Source organism: Neovison vison, chromosome 9 (assembly GCF_020171115.1).
Source record: "Neovison vison isolate M4711 chromosome 9, ASM_NN_V1, whole genome shotgun sequence".
NCBI classification, from domain to species: Eukaryota; Metazoa; Chordata; class Mammalia; order Carnivora; family Mustelidae; genus Neogale; species Neogale vison.
The window spans coordinates 3,332,910-3,350,811 of record NC_058099.1 but is presented as its reverse complement, the minus strand read 5'-3'; positions in this window follow the sequence as shown (position 1 = coordinate 3,350,811).

Genomic DNA, 17,902 nt, shown 5'->3' with positions numbered 1-17,902 from the left:
CGTTTACAGTCTGCGCGCCTCTTGCCTGCCGTGTCTGAGAAATCCAACTAACCCAGCAGCGCAACATCTGCTGTGTTTTTTTTCTAGGGTTTTCTCTACAGCAGTGTCTCCCCTTACCCTTGGTCTCAGTTCCCGTGGCGGCCCGGTCCGGGCGCAGGTGACCCTCCTTCGGATGGATGCCCTGGCCCGCAGTGGCTTCCCGCTGCGCCACGCACCTGCGCCCCGCACCTCCCTCCTCCCGCCATGTGGGCCTCTCATCATCGCATGGTGTGCAAGAGGGGTGAGCCCAGGGCAACGTGGCATCTGGAGAGCGAGAACACAGCCATGTGACTCTATCGCGGGGCATGGTTACTGTGGCCCCATTTTACTATCAGCTGCGTGGTCATTCCCTTCCTGTGCCTCCTGTACAAGCTGACCTCGACCGCGGCTCTGGCCCTGCAGAAGAGGACGGAGTCCATATAGGGGTCAACACTCTCCGTGGTTTTCTCCATGGTTTCAGGCGGCCGCTGGGGGAGTTTTCGTGTAGGTCGATGATTCTGTTTGAAGCTAACTTTTGTACATGGTGCGAGTTATAGGGCAAGGTAGGATTTTGTGTTTTGGTTTTGTGTTTTGGGGTGTTGTTGGGCTTTTTCGCACATGGGTGTCTGTTTGTTCTAGCAAATTTGTTGAAAGATGAGCTCCTATGTGATTCTGTGGCAGAGTGCTGCACGGGCCACGGCCCTGCCCACAGCTTTCCCCCAGCACCGGGGGGCAGGCTTTCGGCAGGTTCCCCCCGGCCGGATTCCCAGCGATGCTGTGGGCACCACGGTGACTTCTCTGCCATCCTGGGACCCACGGTCTCTGCCTGGGGCCGGGGGCCTCCAGCTCAGCCCTAGCGGGTCTCCCCATGTCTGCTCTTCAGGCCATCCTGTGGCAGACTCCGTGTACATCGCCGCATGGCTTCTGTCACCTGATGGGACCCTGGCTGGCACAGGTCAGGTGCAGAAAGGGACTCAAGCATCTTTACCAAACTTACCAACACTCACTGCACTCCACACTTTGGACCACGGGCTCACCCTCAACCAGATGCTCGTTACCCTTGAACTTCGGGCCATGCCAGCCCATGGGAGAGTCCCAGCGGCTGGACCAGAAGGAAGTTTATGTCTGTAGTCCCCTTTTTGGACCCCCAGGCTGGCCAAAGGATGCCCTGCTCTGGAGGGTCTGGATGGGATCCTGATGGCCCAACCCCCACCCTTTCATCCTGGTCTTTACCTAGGAGGTGTTTCAACCACGGGGCCCAGGCCGGGAAGAGGGCGCAGAGTTGGAGCCAGAAATCTTCATCCGTGAACTTGGGAGAAGGCTGTCCCAAGGCTCGGCAACAGCAGGGACCGGGGCGGCAGGACATGTGAACCAGCCCACCGTGGGTGGCCTTTGTGATACAAGGAGCGCGGCTGTCAGATGACAGGAGAGAACTGACACACGCATCCCGTGCGGGGTCAGGGGCCACGACGGCGTGACCCGCCGGCGGCTCGGCTTAGGAAAGCAGCCTGTGTGAGGGAGGAGCCCAGAGACCGGGTTGAAGTCTGATGGAGTCAGGTTGCCAGGAGCTGGGGCTCACTGTCTGGGGACTGTGAGACAGGGGACCCCGCTGTGGGCAGGAGTCCCGTCCGCTGTGCAGTGACCACCTCTGCATCCGGAGTACGAAGTCTGGTGTGTCGCCTCTCCTCTGGGAAGCGGGGCCACGAGGGATCTGTGGGGGCAACAGTGGCCCACGGGGTGGTGGGGCTGCTCGGTGGGTAGAGAGCAAGCACCTGCCGTCCTGGGCATCCACAAGTGACCCAGAGTCAGTCAGCGGCTATCACTTACGCCCATGGTGCGCAGCCCCAAAGTGGGGTGTCTTTTTTTTTTTTTAATTTTATTTATTTATTTGACAGACAGAGATCATAAGCAGGCAGAGAGGCAGGCAGAGAGAGAGGAGGAAGCAGGCTCCCGGCGGAGCAGAGAGCCTGATGTGGGGCTTGATCCCAGGACCCTGGGATCATGACCTGAGCCGAAGGCAGAGGCTTTAACCCACTGAGCCACCCAGGCGCCCCAAGTGGGGTGTCTTTAATGTGTGATTTTGCAAGTGGCAAACCATACTGGTTTCCTGGGGCTGCTGTGACAACGTCACGGACTGAACAGCTGACGACAAAGGGACCGATTCTCCCAGTTCTGGAAAGAAGTCTGCAGGCAAGGTGTCCCCGGGCTCGGCCTCCCTCTGCAGGCGCCGGGGGACAGTCCCTGCCTCTGCCGGCTGCCGGGGTTGTGGGCCATCCTTGCCGCTCTGGGACGCGTAGCTGCACCCCTGCGGCCTCCGCTTGCCCTCTCGCAGGCTGCCTGTGCCCCTGTGTGTCCCCTCTCTGCCTTTGTGTCCTCACATGGTCTTCCAAGAGCTATTTCCAAAGGGGGCAAGTTCTGACTTCCCGGCGGATATAAATCTGGGAGGCCGGGGGCACCCTCCCACTCACCGCACAGAGGAAACAGCTGAGACTTCCTGTAAGCTGAGGGGCCCCAGAATACAAGCGGCTTCATCAGGAGCAGCGCGTGTTTGTCTTCCACTCAGCACGCCGAGGGCTGGGAACCCATGCTGTCCAGGGACTTAAACTCCTGCCCTTTTCCTGTTGGTGTTCTCAAGACATGGTTTCTGTCTTGGAGTCGAAAGTGGCTGCTCCAGCCCCAGCCGTCACCTCCACACTCCAGCAAGAGGAAGCTCAAGCCTTTCCATTTAAGGACCTGGACCTCTGTTCCCACTTTGGTCTCAGTCCCTGCAAGCTTCGTCACATGACCAGCCTGGCTGCAGAAAAGCGTGGAATCGTCGTCCTCCTCTGGAGAGCCATGTGTCCCACAGAGCTGGGACCCCGTAGTCTTGGGCACAAGTCACAAGAAAAACGGAGAAATGGAGACTTGGGCCCCTGGACACATCAACCTTCCAGTAGCCCATCCCCCTGCCCCAGGCCCCAAGTGGCCTTGGACTGAGGTCAGGGGTCACGTCATCCCCTTCAGACAGGCATTCTGGGAGGGGCGGTGAATGGGGACCCAGCACATGCTGGGGATGCCTGGGGAAGGCGATGTCCACACAGAGACCTAGAGGAGGAGGGCGGGGGTGGGGCCAGGGAGGATCGGGCTTCCAGGCAGAGGAACAGAGTGTGCGGAGGCCCGGAGGCAGCTGCTTGGACCAGTAATGGAACTGCACGCGTTCCAGCGGGGTGTGGAGGGGAAGGCTCCGCTGGCAGCAGTGTCCTGAGGAGGCTTGGTGGGGAGTCTGGACGCGGAACTTCAGCCCAGGGAGCCTAGGATTCCGTGGAAACCTGCCCAGACCAAGGGCCAGTGCCCCAGAGGGCTTCCTCTGGCTAGGAAAAGAGGCTGGAGCACAGGGTTTTGCCTGAGGGCCGCTGGTAGCCCAGGGCCCCTCTCCAGCAGGGCTGTGCATTCTACGCATGCAGAGAAGGGACACTCTTTCAGTGCGGGGGCGCGGGGGTGCTTCCGGAGAGAAGACGACGCTTGGGAGATCTCATGACAGTAGGGGCAGCCCTCCAGGCCAGGGGGATGTGTGCAGGGGTTGGGGGGGTCGGGAAAGGACAGAATACTGTCAGGAGTGGAGGGCCACTTCCCCAGGCACCTGGGGCCATCTCTGTCTGCCCGGGGACAGCCAGGCCAGGAATCACAGGGCTCCCGGACGACAGTCCCACTGTGTCCTCTACTCTCAGAAGGGCGCCGGCTGGGATGCAGGGCCCATCCAGGCAATCCAGGGTGGCCTCCCCGGAGATCCTTGGTCATCTCTGCAAAGGTCACCAGTAAGGTCACAGCCCTAGGGGGACATAACTGCGGTGTGGGAGCGTCATTCCTCCCACTACAGGGACAAAGCCAAGTCACGTGTGTAGAATGAGACTGTTCGTCACGAGCCTGAGTGTCATTAGTAAACGTGTGTGTGCACGTGTGTGTGTGTGCACACTAGAACTCATGTGCACTTGTCCGCCCTGGCTAAGGACGGGCCACGAGAAGGTGGCCAACAGCCGTGGCTCCTTCAGGGGACGCGGAGGGCTGCCATCCCATCTGGAGTAACACACGCCCGGGGTCAGTATTTCTCAATGATCATACCTTGCTTGTGTACTTCAGAGGGGGGCAGGCGGAGGGAGGAAGGGCCACCCCCGGCTCGGCTGAGGGTCTCGCAGCTCAGTGTGTGGTGGGCCTCGGGTCCAGCTCTGTCCACGACGGCCACGCCTTCCAGACCTCACGCCGGCAGAGACGGTGTCCGGGGACCAGTGACCAGTGACGAGGCAGAAAACCATGTGACCGAGACAGATGGGCGAGAATAGGCATGACCGTGACAATTTCCACAGTGATGACTTCGGTATCGCCTGGGGATAGATTGGCAAACGTCCATGTGATTGTGGGATTTTTTTAGGGGCATGCGTGTGTGTCAGCCCTGCGCCCTGCGTAAACCCTGTCATCATTGTTGCTGATTGCAGCTGTTCTTACTTTTGGTTACTGGGGCTGGATCCTGTCCCCAAATGGACGTGTTGAAGTTCTGACTATCCCCGTGGGATGCTGTTAGGAGGGGGTCCTTGGGGCTGGTGGGGTTAGTGCCCTTGTGAGCAGAGACCGGAGTTCTCCCCACCCTCCGTCTCTGTCTGTCTGTCTCCCCACCTACCCCCACCTGCGAGGGCACAGCGAGATGGTGGCCCCACAGCAGGCCAAGAGAGCTCTCCCCGGGAGCCCACCCCAGTCCCATGACCTGACTCCAGAACCCTGAAGAGTGCGTGCCTGGGGCCTGAGCCACGAGGCTGGGTTGTTCTGGGCGGCCCGACCTTGGCCAGCGGCGCGCCGGCCTCTCTCGACAGAATCCGAGTCCTCTGGGCCCTTCCTGGGGGCTTGCTGGTCCGAGCGAAGTTTTAAGTGTGTTTTCACCTTGATGGTACATAAAAGAACTTGTCCAGTCGTGGTAACAAAAAAAAGCTTCCCTCCGACCCCAGACAGACTAGTTTCCGCCCAGCATCTTGGGTTTCTCAAGGGGCTTCGTGCTGGGCTGTGGCCCTAGGGGGTGGGGGGTGGGGGTCCCAGGGCAGACCCGCAGGGCCCCGGAAGACGGGCTTCTCCTATAGAAGGGGCTTGGTCGGTCTGAGCGCCCACTTCACGGGCTGCCCCAGGTTCTATTGCCCGAACGGACCCTAATTTACGGAACCCGTTGCCTCTTGATGGGCATGTAGGGTGGTCTGAGCATTCTCCCTCCTGAGCGAGGCTGGGTAAGTGGCCTCCTGGCTGAATCCATACCGATTCCGCAATTATTAACTAGAGGACAGGTCCCTGCGGGTGACATTCTGGGTCAAAGGCTTTATCTCCCTGGCTTCAGTGATAAACAGTCTACAGAGCCCCCAGCCGCCCCACTGGGGCCCTAGCTAGTCCTGGGGGCATCCCGCTGGCTGCTCCCTGCCCCCACGCCCACCCTGTTCTTCGTTCAGTCCCAGAATGCATCTGCTCTTGCCTGCCTCTGAGCTTTTATGGATGCTGTTCCCTCCGCAGGGACTTCCAGGTACCTCCCACCCCGACCCAACAGAGGCCCTTCTGGTCTGACAGGTCGCTGGGCCCCCTGGATGCTGGGACTCCCTGCAGACCTGCCCCACCCCCACCCACGTCAGGGTCCCCATGGGACTCTGCACTCCCTGTGCCCAGGGCCGCGTCTGCTCTGTCCCAGACCTCTTTGGACCTTGGGAGCTCTGGACCTCCAAGACTGACCTCCTCCACCCAGGAGAAACTCCTGCAACACTGGGGGCTGGGGAAGGGGCCGGTTTAGAGAGGGAGGGGAAGGGGAAAGGGGAGATGGAGGGAGGGAGTGTGGAGGAAACCACGAGATTGGAATAAGAGTATTCGCGCGGCGGGCTGGAGGAGTGGGACCCCTGGCCGCCGTGGGGGGCGCGGGGGTGTGGGGGGCGGCATCAGAGCGGGGCTGAAGGCTGGCACGGCCGCCTGTGGCCCTGAGGGGTTGCTCACCGCCTCTGAGACCCAGCTTGGCCACCTGTAAGGCAGGGAGGAAGAGTCTCTTTTAGAGCTCCTGCAAGAACCCGTCGGCGCCATACGCCAGGTTCTCATGGGCTCTGAGTGCGCAGTCTCTGGGGCGTTACATTCCCACCCCGGCCTCAAGCTCGAGATCAGTGGTGGCCCCCCGAGGCCCCTGCTCTGGGCAAGCCGACACCCACGTCGAAAGGACCCTCCATCAGCCCCGCGGGGCCCTGCAGCCGGCACCAGCATGGAACCCCCCAGCCCCAGCGAAGAGGACCACGTGCCTGGTTGACATTTTTTTTTTAATTTTTTTTTTTTAATTTATTTGACAGACAGAGATCACAAGTAGGCAGAGACGCAGGCAGAGAGAGGAAGGAAAGCAGACTCCCTGCTGACCAGAGAGCCGGATGCGATGCAGGGCTCGATCCCAGGACCCTGGGATCATGACCTGAGCCAAAAGCAGAGGCTTTAACCCACTGAGCCACCTAGGCACCCCGTGGCTGACATTTTGACACAAGGTCAGAGTGACCCCGAGTCAAAACCACATCACCACGGGGCTCCTGAATTCTGGACCATAGAACCGTTCAGGGCTTTAAGCTGCTCTAGCTTGGGGTCACGCAGCGGCGGGTAAGGGTTACAGGACAGTTTTAGAATCGGACGCACAGAAAAGCATCTTCCATGGGGAGAACGTCCTGAGAAACAGAAGAGCAAGGGACAGAGAGTCCAGGAGGCATTTTGTCTTATTTTCTCTAATTTACTTGTTTTTAGAGAGGGGCAGGAGAGGGGCAGGAGGAGAGAATGAGAGGCAGACTGCACGGACCCATCACAGGGCTCAGTCTAACGACCCTGAGATTGTGACCTGAGCTGAAATCAAGAGTCGGATGTCTGGGGTGCGTGGTGGGGGGGCGGTTCTGTGGGCCAAGCATCTGCCTTCAGCTCCTCATGATCCCAGGTCCTGGGATCGAGCCCCGTGGCGGGCTCCCTGCTAGGTGGGAAGCCTGCATTTCCCTCTCCCTCTGCTTGTGCTCTCTCCAGCCCCTTTCTCAAATAAATAAAATCTCAAAAAAAAAAAAAAGAGTCGGACGCTTAACGACTGAGCCCCCCAGGCGCCCCAGAAAGGCATTTAGAGAGAACTCCTCAGCACCCGGAGAAGCGGACCGCCGCACACTCTGTGGCAGGAGCTGGCTGCCTCCTGGGTCAACCCCACCAGCTCCCACCCCTCTCCGCCGGGCCCCAGCGCTGCATCCCACGCCAGACACACACAGGACTTCTGGTCCTTGAGAAGCTACTGCTCTCTTTTCTGGCCTAAAGTTCTCTTCCCCGACTTCTTGCCCTGGTGTTTGTCCGTCAGGCCATGGGGAGACCACACCTCCTGCAGGTGGCCAACCTGGGCTGCAGCAGCCGCCTCCCCCCCATCCCGGCAGAGCCAGCTGCTGGCCAGGGCCCCTGCCCTCTTGGGCGCACGAACAGTGAGCTTCCCCAGGACCAGCACTTGGGGTCTTATGCTCTGGATTCTGGAACCAGCCCGGAGAGAGCCGTGAGTGAATTTTCCGGGGCCTCTGCAACGAATGACCAGAAACGGTGACTTAAAACAGCAGAACTGTATTCTCATTGTTCTGAGGCCAGAAGTCCAAGCTCCGGGTTCGGGCAGGGCTCTGCTCCCTCGGGAGGCTCTCGGGAGGGTGCTGCCTGCCTCTGTGGGCTCCCACGTCTGCTGGTGCTCCTGGGCTCTGGCCTCTCCCTGTGTCTGTCTGTCTCTTCTCTCTCATCTCCTACAGGGACACTGGTCCTCGTACTTAGGCCCGCCCAGATAGTCAGGATGACCCACTCATCTCTAGGTCCTTAGTTCAATGTATCTGCAAAGACCTTTTTCCAAATAAGGTCCACCTTCCTGGGCACTGGATAAGGAAGTGGACACCGTCCATCCCACTCTAGGTGGCCAGTGTGCTGGACACCCACGAGCCTCTCCCGCTGCCGAACCACTGAACTCCAGGGTCTGGAGCCCAGGGGACCCCCAAGACCTTCTCCACCAAGGAGGGAACAAACTGACATCTGTCAGAGCAGGTGCCTGGTGGGCGGGGGGAGGTTCCAGCCCCTGAGGGCGGGTGCCCCAGCTCTGTGGGGCTCCCCCACACCTCACCCGCAAGGCTGCCATCTCCCCCAGCAGCCCTGATTTAGATCAGCAGGATTCCCGCCGATTAAGGTCAAGAAAACCTGTATTCCAAGGCGTACAAGCCTGTGGGCAGTGACCCACCGCTCGGGAGAGGACACAGGAAAACCTACGTTAGACATAGGCCCCCAGGGACCTCAGCCCCGGAGTGGTGGTCGCAGGACGGCCAGGGAAAGCCCTGCGAGGAAAGGGGGAACCTGGGGGTAGCAGAGCAGCGCCAAGGAGCTCGGGAGATCACCCACTCCAGTCCCCGCGGCCCCCGGGGCAAGGGTCAGCCTGGCAGGCCGTTCACAGGGTCTGGGGGCCCCTCCTGGAGGACGCCAGCGGTGTGGGCGGTTAGTGTGGGAGGGCAGGTGTTGGGTGACCCAGACTGACGTTCCTGCGCTGGGAAGCAGCAGCCCCTGGGAAGGGTCTGGGGTTGGATGCCTGTGATTTCCTCATTCATTCAGTATTTACTGAGAACTCCACCATCACTCGGGACCTGGGAATGGAAGGTGAGCGAAACCTCCGTCAGAAAAACCCACACCTCACGATGTCGCAGAGACAGACTCGAGTGGGTTTAGCTGCACACAGAGCGATGAGAAAGTGTGAGTCTGGGGCGGGGAGGCATCTCAGGGAGGGCCCCATCCAGGCAGAGGCAGTATTGGGGGCCTCACCGAGGGCTAGGATTCTTCAGGGCAAGGAGGGACCCACGGGCAGAGGACAGCTCCGGGCAGGTGGCAAGGTGACTTGCTGGTGCACAGAGCCTGATCTGCAGAGGGAAACCTAGAGGTCCCGGTTCCTCTGGGAGAGGAAGCGGGGGTGAGGGGATGTCCTGGAGCAGGTCGCTGGGGAGGAAGGGGAGGAGGGAAGGGCCCATCAGGGTGGTGGCCTGCCCTGCTCCCTCCCAGCCCTGCCAGGGCTCCTGGGACAGGGGAAACACACAGTGGCTGCCCGATGGCCATCCATGCCCCTTGCCCTGGCCACAGGTGCATGCGGTACATGAGAAGACAGGGTGAGTGGCTCCTGCCTCACCTCATGCTCCAAAGCCCTACAGGATCTCAGTGATCTCTGGTTGGTCCTGGAACTCAGTGCAGAGTCTCCAAGAAGCCGCTGGCCAGTGCCCGGGGATGCAAGTGTGAACACCACCTCGCCCTGCACAGACCGAGACGCGCAAAACTGTAGATAGGCGAAGGCAGGAAGGCAGGTGTGCAAAAAAAGGGGCTCACCTGAGCTGGGAAGCCCAGGGGGGCCTCCTGGAGGAGGGAGCTCCAGAGCGGTGTCCTAGACGCGATTTAAGGGAACTGAGGAGGGGAGGCACCATTCAGGAGTGGGGTCAGCAAAGAGACCTGGCCAGGACACCTTGTCTCTGTCTCTCTGTCCGTCTCTGTCCCCTCTGCCCAGAGCCACACTCCCCACTCATCCTAGGCCCTGTCCTCTGGCCTCCCAACCAGCTCCCATCCCCAGGGCTGCCCCAGCTGCCTTGTGGGGAGTGGCGACCCTTGGCCACCGTGTGGGGCTGTCCTCTGTTCAAGGTTAACATTCAAGAACGGTGCAATCGTGGCTCGTGCCGATGCAGAATGAACACGAGAGTCAGAGCAGATGAGGGAAAGGGTCCGTGTCACAGGCCGTCCAGGGCACACACTTGGCGCCGGCATTTCTTAAAAACGACCACGGACCTCTCTACCTGTTTCACTTCAATTCCTGCCCCGCGTCCCCCGCCAACAGCTGCAGGATCTGCGGCTTCCACAGCCAGGTCCCAGGCCAAACAGACCGGCCGGTGTTGAGGTGGGGGGGGAGGAGGCACCCCCCGCTGCCCGCTGCCTTTATAATCACGGCGTGTACTGAGTGGCAGCGCACACGCGACCTAGAGCTGGCCCTCTTAACTGCTGTTGGGCCCACAGCTCGGGGGCGTCAGACACACCCCCCACACCCCTCCCTCTGTCCCGGGGACACTCCACCTTCCCAGACTGAGCCTCTGTCCCCTCGGAACGCGACCCCTCCCTTCCCCCGCCCCCTTCCCGTGTCCGTCTGTCCGTGGGTCTGACTCCTCTGGGGCCTCCTGGGAGTGGGTCCTCCAGCACTGGTCCCTCCGTCCGGCTGACCTCTCTCAGCCTGCCCCTGTGGGCTGTGGGGGCTCACGCTGCCGTGAAGGTGTCCGCGCGGGAAAGCCTGAGTCCCATCCCGTCGCCGGAGGTGGATGCGGGTCCCCCTCCCGTGAGCCATCCCAGCCTGCACACGCCCTGCGGAGCCGCTGAGGTTTGATGCTCACAGTGTGGCCGAGATGCCCCCCGAGGACTCCCCCCACCCCCGACGATCATTTGCCATGGAAAAAGGGGACAGGCTCTGTGTCCCGCTGGCTGGCCTGATGCGGAGGAGCTGCAGGAAAATCAGCATCAGGGGCCCCGTGTGTACAAGGGGAACCGCGGGTGGGTGGAGGTCGTCAGCACCCACGGGAGGCGGTGGGCGCCCTGGCAGTGTCCCGGGTGGGGGTGGAAGGGGAAAGGGGAAACTTTATCTGAAGGTCTGAAGCTAACGAGACACTATATGTGAATTAATTGTATTTAAATAAATTAAAAACAAAAAAATAGACCCTCCCATAGATCCACCAACTGCAGCCGGGTCAGGACAGGGCTCTCCAAACACACGGGCAGGAGTCGCGGCCCAGGGCTTGGGTCTCACTCCTGCGACCAGGCTCTGCGGTGTCCAGGCACTGCAGCAGGCTGGGAGGACTCAGTGTGCTCCCCGAGGGCCCTGACGGGGGCAGGGGGAGCCCTGGCCCAGGCCGCCTCCCGCCTGCCTGCATCAGGTGCCCGAGAGCTCATTCTGTGCAGACGGCTCGGCTCCTGACCCCCAGCAAAGCACCTGGAGCCCTGCCCTGGATGCCGGACCTGGAAGGGAACCCAGGGGAGGGGCAGGCAGAGGGCAGCACATCTGCGCCCACCCCGCCCCCTGCCTGCAGACACCAGCTTGGGCCCTGGGTTCCAGGGCCGCCATCCGTGTGGGGCAGGGCTCATGGCTGCTGCACTGTTGTGGTCTCAGGAAACCTAGGGATCAGGCGCAGGGTCTCCCGGGTCTCAGGCCCCGCCAGGGTACATGGGGAAAGGCCCTCTGCCAGCTAGAGACCCCCTGGGCACAGGAGGCCGGTGCCTGGCCAGGGCAGCCTCGGCTGGCGGGACCCACAGATGCTCAGCACACGGTGCTCGAGCCAGGCCCAGCTCCACGAGGCTCATGGCTCGGGACCCACGGCCCCCAGGTGTTTAGAGGCCCAAAGATGTGTTTTCCTTGTCTTTCAGAAGAGGAAAAAAATGAACTGTTACGGTCGAATCTGACATCCGTCTTTGGACCAACACAGTCACAGCGGACACTCTTCAGTATGTCTTTTTTTTTTTTAATTTTTTTAAAAGATTTTATCCATTCTGGGGCTGTGATCTGTGTCTGTAAATTCTGTGATTCTGTGATCTCTGTCTGTAAATAAATAAACAAAATCTTAAAAAAAAAAAAAAAGATTTTATCCATTCACTTGACAGAGAAAGATCCCAAGTCGGCAGAGAGGCAGGCAGAGAGAGAGGAGGAAGCAGGCTCCCCGCTGAGCAGAGAGCCCGATGCGGGGCTCCATCCCAGGACTCTGGGATCATGACCCGAGCTGAAGGCAGAGGCCTTAACCCACTGAGCCACCCAGGTGCCCTCTTCAGTACCTCTTTATGGAGGCGGGAGGCCTCCCAGGCCACGTCCAGGGCCTCCACAAGCGCCACTGTGCTGGGGCACCCGCACGGTGGATGGCAGCCAGGGAAGACGTGTCGGTGCGGAGCTGGGACAGAGGAGGGCAGGAGGAGAGAGGAGACGGGACGGGCACCAGGGAGCCAGAGGAAGGAGGGAGCGGGGCAAGAAGGAGCTACTGTCTCCCCCATGCTAGGCACTGGGGACAAACAGGGAGCATGCTGCAAGCCAGCAGCCTCATGGCTGGCTGGGGTCTCTGCTGCCCCTGCCTCCAGGGTCCCTACCCCCACCCCGTGCCAGCGTACCCTGGCCACCTGGGGGAGTAGAGGGGCCAGTGAGAGATGTCTCTGCGGAGGGCCCGTGGGGCTGGGCGGTTCAGAGGGAGGCCGTGAAGCACTAAACAGGGCAAGCTCCTGCCGAGGCCCCTACCCCCAGTACCGCACCCACCCCGGCCCTTGGAGGCCCCTTGGCAGTCTGGTCCAGACAGAGCTCCGAGGGCCTGCAGGCCAGCGTCGAGCACCATCTGGGGGCCTCTGGGCGGGTCCACCCTGCTTGCAGTCCAGGGGTGATGGGTCGGGGCTGCCGGCCCTGGGCGGCTGTGGAGCTCTGCTTTACCACCCAGTGTGTGTCCCCTGCAGGCAGGGCCCCGGGCAAGAGCCCCAGAGCGCCTCCCTCCACTCCTCCCCTGCCGCCTGGGCTCCTTCCCTCTGCGGCCCTCTGTCCACTAGAGGGCAGTGCTGCCCGGCGTTTGGCAGAGGGCAGGCTGGTTGGGGTGGGGGCAGCGAGAGCGGGGGACATGGACACGGAGGACCCAGGGGTGGGCACAGGGGATCCGCCCCTAGTCCTGGGGAAGGGGTCACCAGATCCAGTGCAGGACACCCAGTTTGAGTTGAATTTCAGGTAGACAACAAATCACATTTTTTAGTACAAATCTGTCCTAACAGAGGGGACACACTTAGCTAAAAACGTATTCCTTCTTCATCTGAAACTCAAGTCTGACGCTGTCCTGCATTTCTGCGTGCTGGATCAGTGACCCCACCTGGGGGGCAGGGGGGCAGCCGGATGGAGGTGGCCGGTTCAGGGCGGGGCCGCCGCTCTGGCTCTGAGCTCAGTGACTGGGTCTGACCGCGCCAGTGCAGGTGGGTGTTGGCTGTGGTGCTGGCAGACGTCCAGGCAGAGGCAGGGTGCAGAGGGGTGGTTCTTGTTGAGCTGGAGTGCCTTGCTTCTGACCTCTGGGCCCAGTCTCCTAGACTCAGGAACTCATTTGTCAGGGCCTCTGGCTGGGGAAGTCTGTGGTGACTGTCGAAGGCCGGAGAACAGGTCAGCTTGCTCTGGAAAGGGTGGCCCCAGCTGTACTTGCTGTTGTTGACAGATCTAGACTGGGGCAGTGCACAACCCACATAACTGTGCCCAGCGGTCCCAAGCAGTGTCTCTGCTTCTCTCTTCACCCAGATTCCCATTTCTATCTGCCAGGCTTCCCCACCAAGGCCTCTGTGTTTCTGCAGGAGTTTCCTCTGTTGCGAGTTCACCTGGATTTTGCCTGGTTCGTGGACGGAGTTAGGCTCTGACTCACTTTCCACCCTGGGGGTCTGCTATTGCCCCAGGGCTGTCGGGTCCAAACCCACTGTCTCATTTGAGCAAGCCTGCCTGTGCAAGGGCACAGAGGGGCAGAGACAGAGCTCGGACATTCCACCCCGTCCCTCCTCGGGCGAGAAAGTGGAGCGGGAGGGAGCCGGGTACCGGAGACCTGTGTGCAGGTTGATTGGGCCCCTTCCCACGACGGCTGCATCCTTGTGTCTGTACATCTGGATGTCCCACCGTGTGCACAGATGCACACCCGCCGCTCCTACCGGGGGCCCTGACCTCTAGACTTCCTTGTCCCTTTCTGCGGGCAGTGTGCCCACTTGGCTGCGCAGACGTCTGGCGGCCCGTGCCTGGGTTCTGTGAGCCGACTCTCCAGCAGCACACGTGCTCTTCTTCTGGACCAGGGAGGAAGGCTTCCTTCATTCCTTCATCTTCTCTACCACTCATTTGTCGCCAAAGACTTGCGGGCCCCTGTCTTGGGCCGGAGGCCCCAAGGCCCTGGGGATGGAGGGGGGAGCTGTGCAGACAGGCTGAGGCTCCAAGGGCCTCAGAAGTCAGGGCACCTGGGAAACCCAGACCCCCCCAAAAGCATGGCTCTGGGACTCAGAGACAGCAGCAAAGGGACCCACGTGAGGCGGGACTCTTGGTCCCGTGGTCAGAGCCTCATCTCCTGAGTCCCTCATCACTCCCCTTTGGCCAGCTTGGACGGGGACCCACAGAGGGGAAGAGTCGCCCAGCAGCGACGGCAGGTGGAACTCGGGCCCGGCCGTCTGCGGAGCTGGGCTCCCTCCTGCCCACTCCCTGCCTCATTTTCCTGATGGACAACCCTGAGAAAGGGGGAAACTCGCTCTCTAGTAAGTCGGTGAGCCTGAGCCTCCGGCCTGCCTTTGTCAAGGTGCCCCCGAAGGCCCAGACCGGCTGCATCACTAGCCACGGTGTAGCTCATGGGGTAGACCCCGCCCCCGCCCCCTGCAGTCAGGATGACGGGAGAGGACCCCATGAGCTCCCCAGGGTTGCGGGAATTCCGCAGGGTGACGGGAGGGTGAGGGAGGCAGGGCTGGGAGGCCACCACCCTCCTCCCTCCGGCCTCCTCCCAGCCCTGCCTCCCTGCCCCCACCCCAGTGCTGGAGGCAGGATGCCGGCCTTCACAGCCTAGGGCGGCCTCTTCTCAGGCCCTCATGGCCTCCTCTCTCTCCTCCAGTGGGACGCAGGAGAGACAGGGTCAGGGAGCCCCCAGGGCCCCTTGACCCAGAGGCAGCCCCTGAGCCAGCAGCCAAAGCCAGAAGCAGATGGGGCAAGGCCTAGGGCAGCCGGCTTGGCCCCAGCCCCGTGGACTCAGTGTGCTGGCCGGGGAGTGCTGGGGCAGCTGATCTGGTCCAGATGCCAGCTGGGCCAGGGGTGAGGTGATCAGAGGGCGCTGGCCTGAGAAGGGGCCGCTGGCAGGCCTGGCGTCCCACATGCGGCCCACCCCCTTTACCCTCCCAGGCCCCTAGGGGCCCATCCCTGTCCCCTCAGCTCAGACAAGAAAGCTGAGGCCCTGGGTGGAAGGGCTGCTCCCGGGTCACCCAGGGGGCTCCTGCCCCATCCTGCTGGCTGGAGTCCCGGGGCTGTCCTCTCCAGGACCCCGTGTTCCTGTCTATCCAGTGGGGGCTGGACGAGGCCACCTCCAAGGGCGCATCTGGAACCTGGGGTTCTGGTTGCCGTTAGAGCCTCAGGTGAGGCTGCTGATGCAAGCGTGGAGGTCAGACTGGCGTGCGTGGGTGCGAGGGGTGCGTGGGGAGCCGCCGCGTGGGGGGCCCAGCTCTTCTGCACAGCTGGACGGGCCTCAGCCCCAAGACCAGAACCTCCAGGTCCGGTTCCTCTTGGGGCCTCGTCTCCCCTCTTCTGCCCCATGGTCCTACCTCCCCGTGGGTCCGTTGCTCCGCCCCTCCCAGGCCCTCCCCTGCCAGCCTGGGACCCAGTTGCTCCAGAGGGCACAACCTCTGGAAAGGGTGACTTTCCATTGGCCCCTGAGCTCACGGCCACATGTCCCAGGCTCCGCGTGCCCAGGCCAGCTCCGTCCCCAGCACCCCAGCCTGCTAGCCCTCCCCCTCCCTCCCTCCCTGCCTCCCTGGGGAGTTTGTGGCCGGGACACTGCCAGCAGCAGAGACCTGGGAGTCTGCCCAGAGGCCTTACCTCATCTATTTTTAAGCACAAGCCCATGAAAGATTCACAGGCTGCTTTATTTACAGGTGGCGGAGGGCCTCGGCCACGGAGAGGTCCGAAGCCCTGCAGGCCTGGGAGCCACAGCTCAAGAACCCCTCTCCCCCACCCCCACCCGTCAGGCTCTCCGAGCTTCCTCCCTTCCTCCCATCCAGCCTGACTGCCTGTGTTCCAGGAGTCTTCTCCCCACGTGGTGGGCCCTCCGGAGATGCCCCCCTCCTCCCCAGAGGGAGCAGGGGTCTTAGGAAGCTCCCCCCACCACGCCCGTGCCCAGCTGTACAGTCGGCGGCTCCCTGGCCCGCACACCTGCTCTCACAGAATTGCCCAGAAGCCCTTCCTGAGCTGTCGCCGTGCTCCTATCTCACTTCGTCCCCTGCAGTTTCCATGAGAGAGGAACCTACCTCCACACGCCGAAGGCGAAGTCGGGAGAGGCCCTTGCCGGCCAGCCTGGGCCATGGCCCAGTTCATCCCAGCCCGGCTGGGTGAGTTAGCGTCCCCATTTTACAGACTAGGAAGCCGAGGCTTGGGTGGTTTGGGCAACTGTGCCAACTATGAAGCCACATCTTGGAACATCAGAGCCCGGGTGGCCTGGCCCTGCCCCAGGTGCCACGTGGCGGGGAAGGTCACTCAGTGCTCACTTTATCTCGGCTTCAGGCAGAGACAGCCTTGGCCCTTCCCTTCAGACACGCCCCCCAAGCGGAGAGAAACCTGGAGAACACAGGGCCCCGCCCGGGCGCTAGCAGGAGGCGGCCCTGGGTGTAAGGGCAGGGTTGGGGGGGTCAGCCTCCAGTGGCTCTGCCCATGGGAGCCAGCTGGTTTCCCATAGCCCAGCACCCGGCACCCGGCACCCAGTGATGGTCCCTCTCCTAGGCTGTGAGCTCCTGTGGGCCTCAGGAGGTGGGACAGCTCAGCTTCAGTTGTGTCTGCTGGCATCTGGATGAGCCCAGGACGGCTCTTACCCGGCAGGGACCAGGGCCGACTTAGTCCGGAGCTCCCCAGCACGCCCCCAGGTCATCGTAGGGACCCCAGGCCCCTGGCAGGGTCAGATTCTCCATTCTGGGGTGGAACCTGAGTGGGGCCATACCCATCCTTACTTAGCTGAGAATCACTGATTGAAGAGAAAATCTCTCTCCACCACCCAGAAGATTCTCCCGGGCTTCCCTTTCTAGAGACAAAAAGGGTCTTGTTAGCTTTCCAAATAGGACTGGGCGGTACTGAGTATTTCTTTCAGACCAGACCACACCCGGAGTTGACGCCCCACGCCAGGGGCATGTCCCCAGCCCCCAACCCTCCCCCCATCCCATCAGGGAAAGAATGTTTTCTTTCAACATTTCCCCAGGAGGAAACTGGGGAAGAAGGTGAGATTGGGTAACAGACTTTCTGTCTGTGTCGGCAGTGATCCCAGAACTGCTGCCCCCAGGAGCCAGAGGACAGGGCAGGCCCCGGCCACTGGCCACCTCGGGCAGCAGGTGTGGACATAGTGATCAGGCTCCTCCCCTGTCACTTCAGCAGGGCGACCCTCAGACTCTCGCCTCTGGGAGGGTCCACCTGTAAAGTGGGGGTGCACTTGCTGGGGAGTACATACCCGCCGCGAGCCAGGCGTGGGTCTCAGTGCTGGTTGTGCCCCTGTGAGCAGGACAGACGGGCCCCGCCAGGTCAGGGGGGCTCAGCACAGGCCTGCAATCGCGTCACCGAGTCGTAGGAAGTGCTGGGACTAGGGGCAGGGTGAGGTGGGGCAGGGCAAAGGAGCTAGAGCTGGAGGGGTCCCCTTGGATAGGGCGCTGCTCAGGGACCAGAAAGAAGTCCCCTCGGATACCGCGGTCCCTTCAGCCCGGCGCAGCTGGTGAGACCCACATTCCGTGCACCCTGTCGGGACCCCTGAGGACTACATCCGCAGGCATTGCTAGTAGCCGCAGAGAAGCCCGCTGTGACCCAGCCCCCTCTGGACTGTGGCTGCAGCCCTGTGTGGTGGCCACCCACTCCCATAGACCCATGTGCTCTCCGGTCTTGCTGCCGTCTGCCCAGGGGCCCAGGGATCTGACAGCCTCCCTGGAGGGCTCCCGGCCTCCCCTGGAGGGGCAGCATGAGCCTGTCGCAAGAATGGAAAGAGACCAGGGCTGTACTGATGGTGTAACACAACGATGTGTCCCCACAGATGCACAGAGACGGAGCCAGGAGGCTTTCATTGGTCCCACAGAGAAACACCATGCATGGAACTCAGGTGAAGCAATC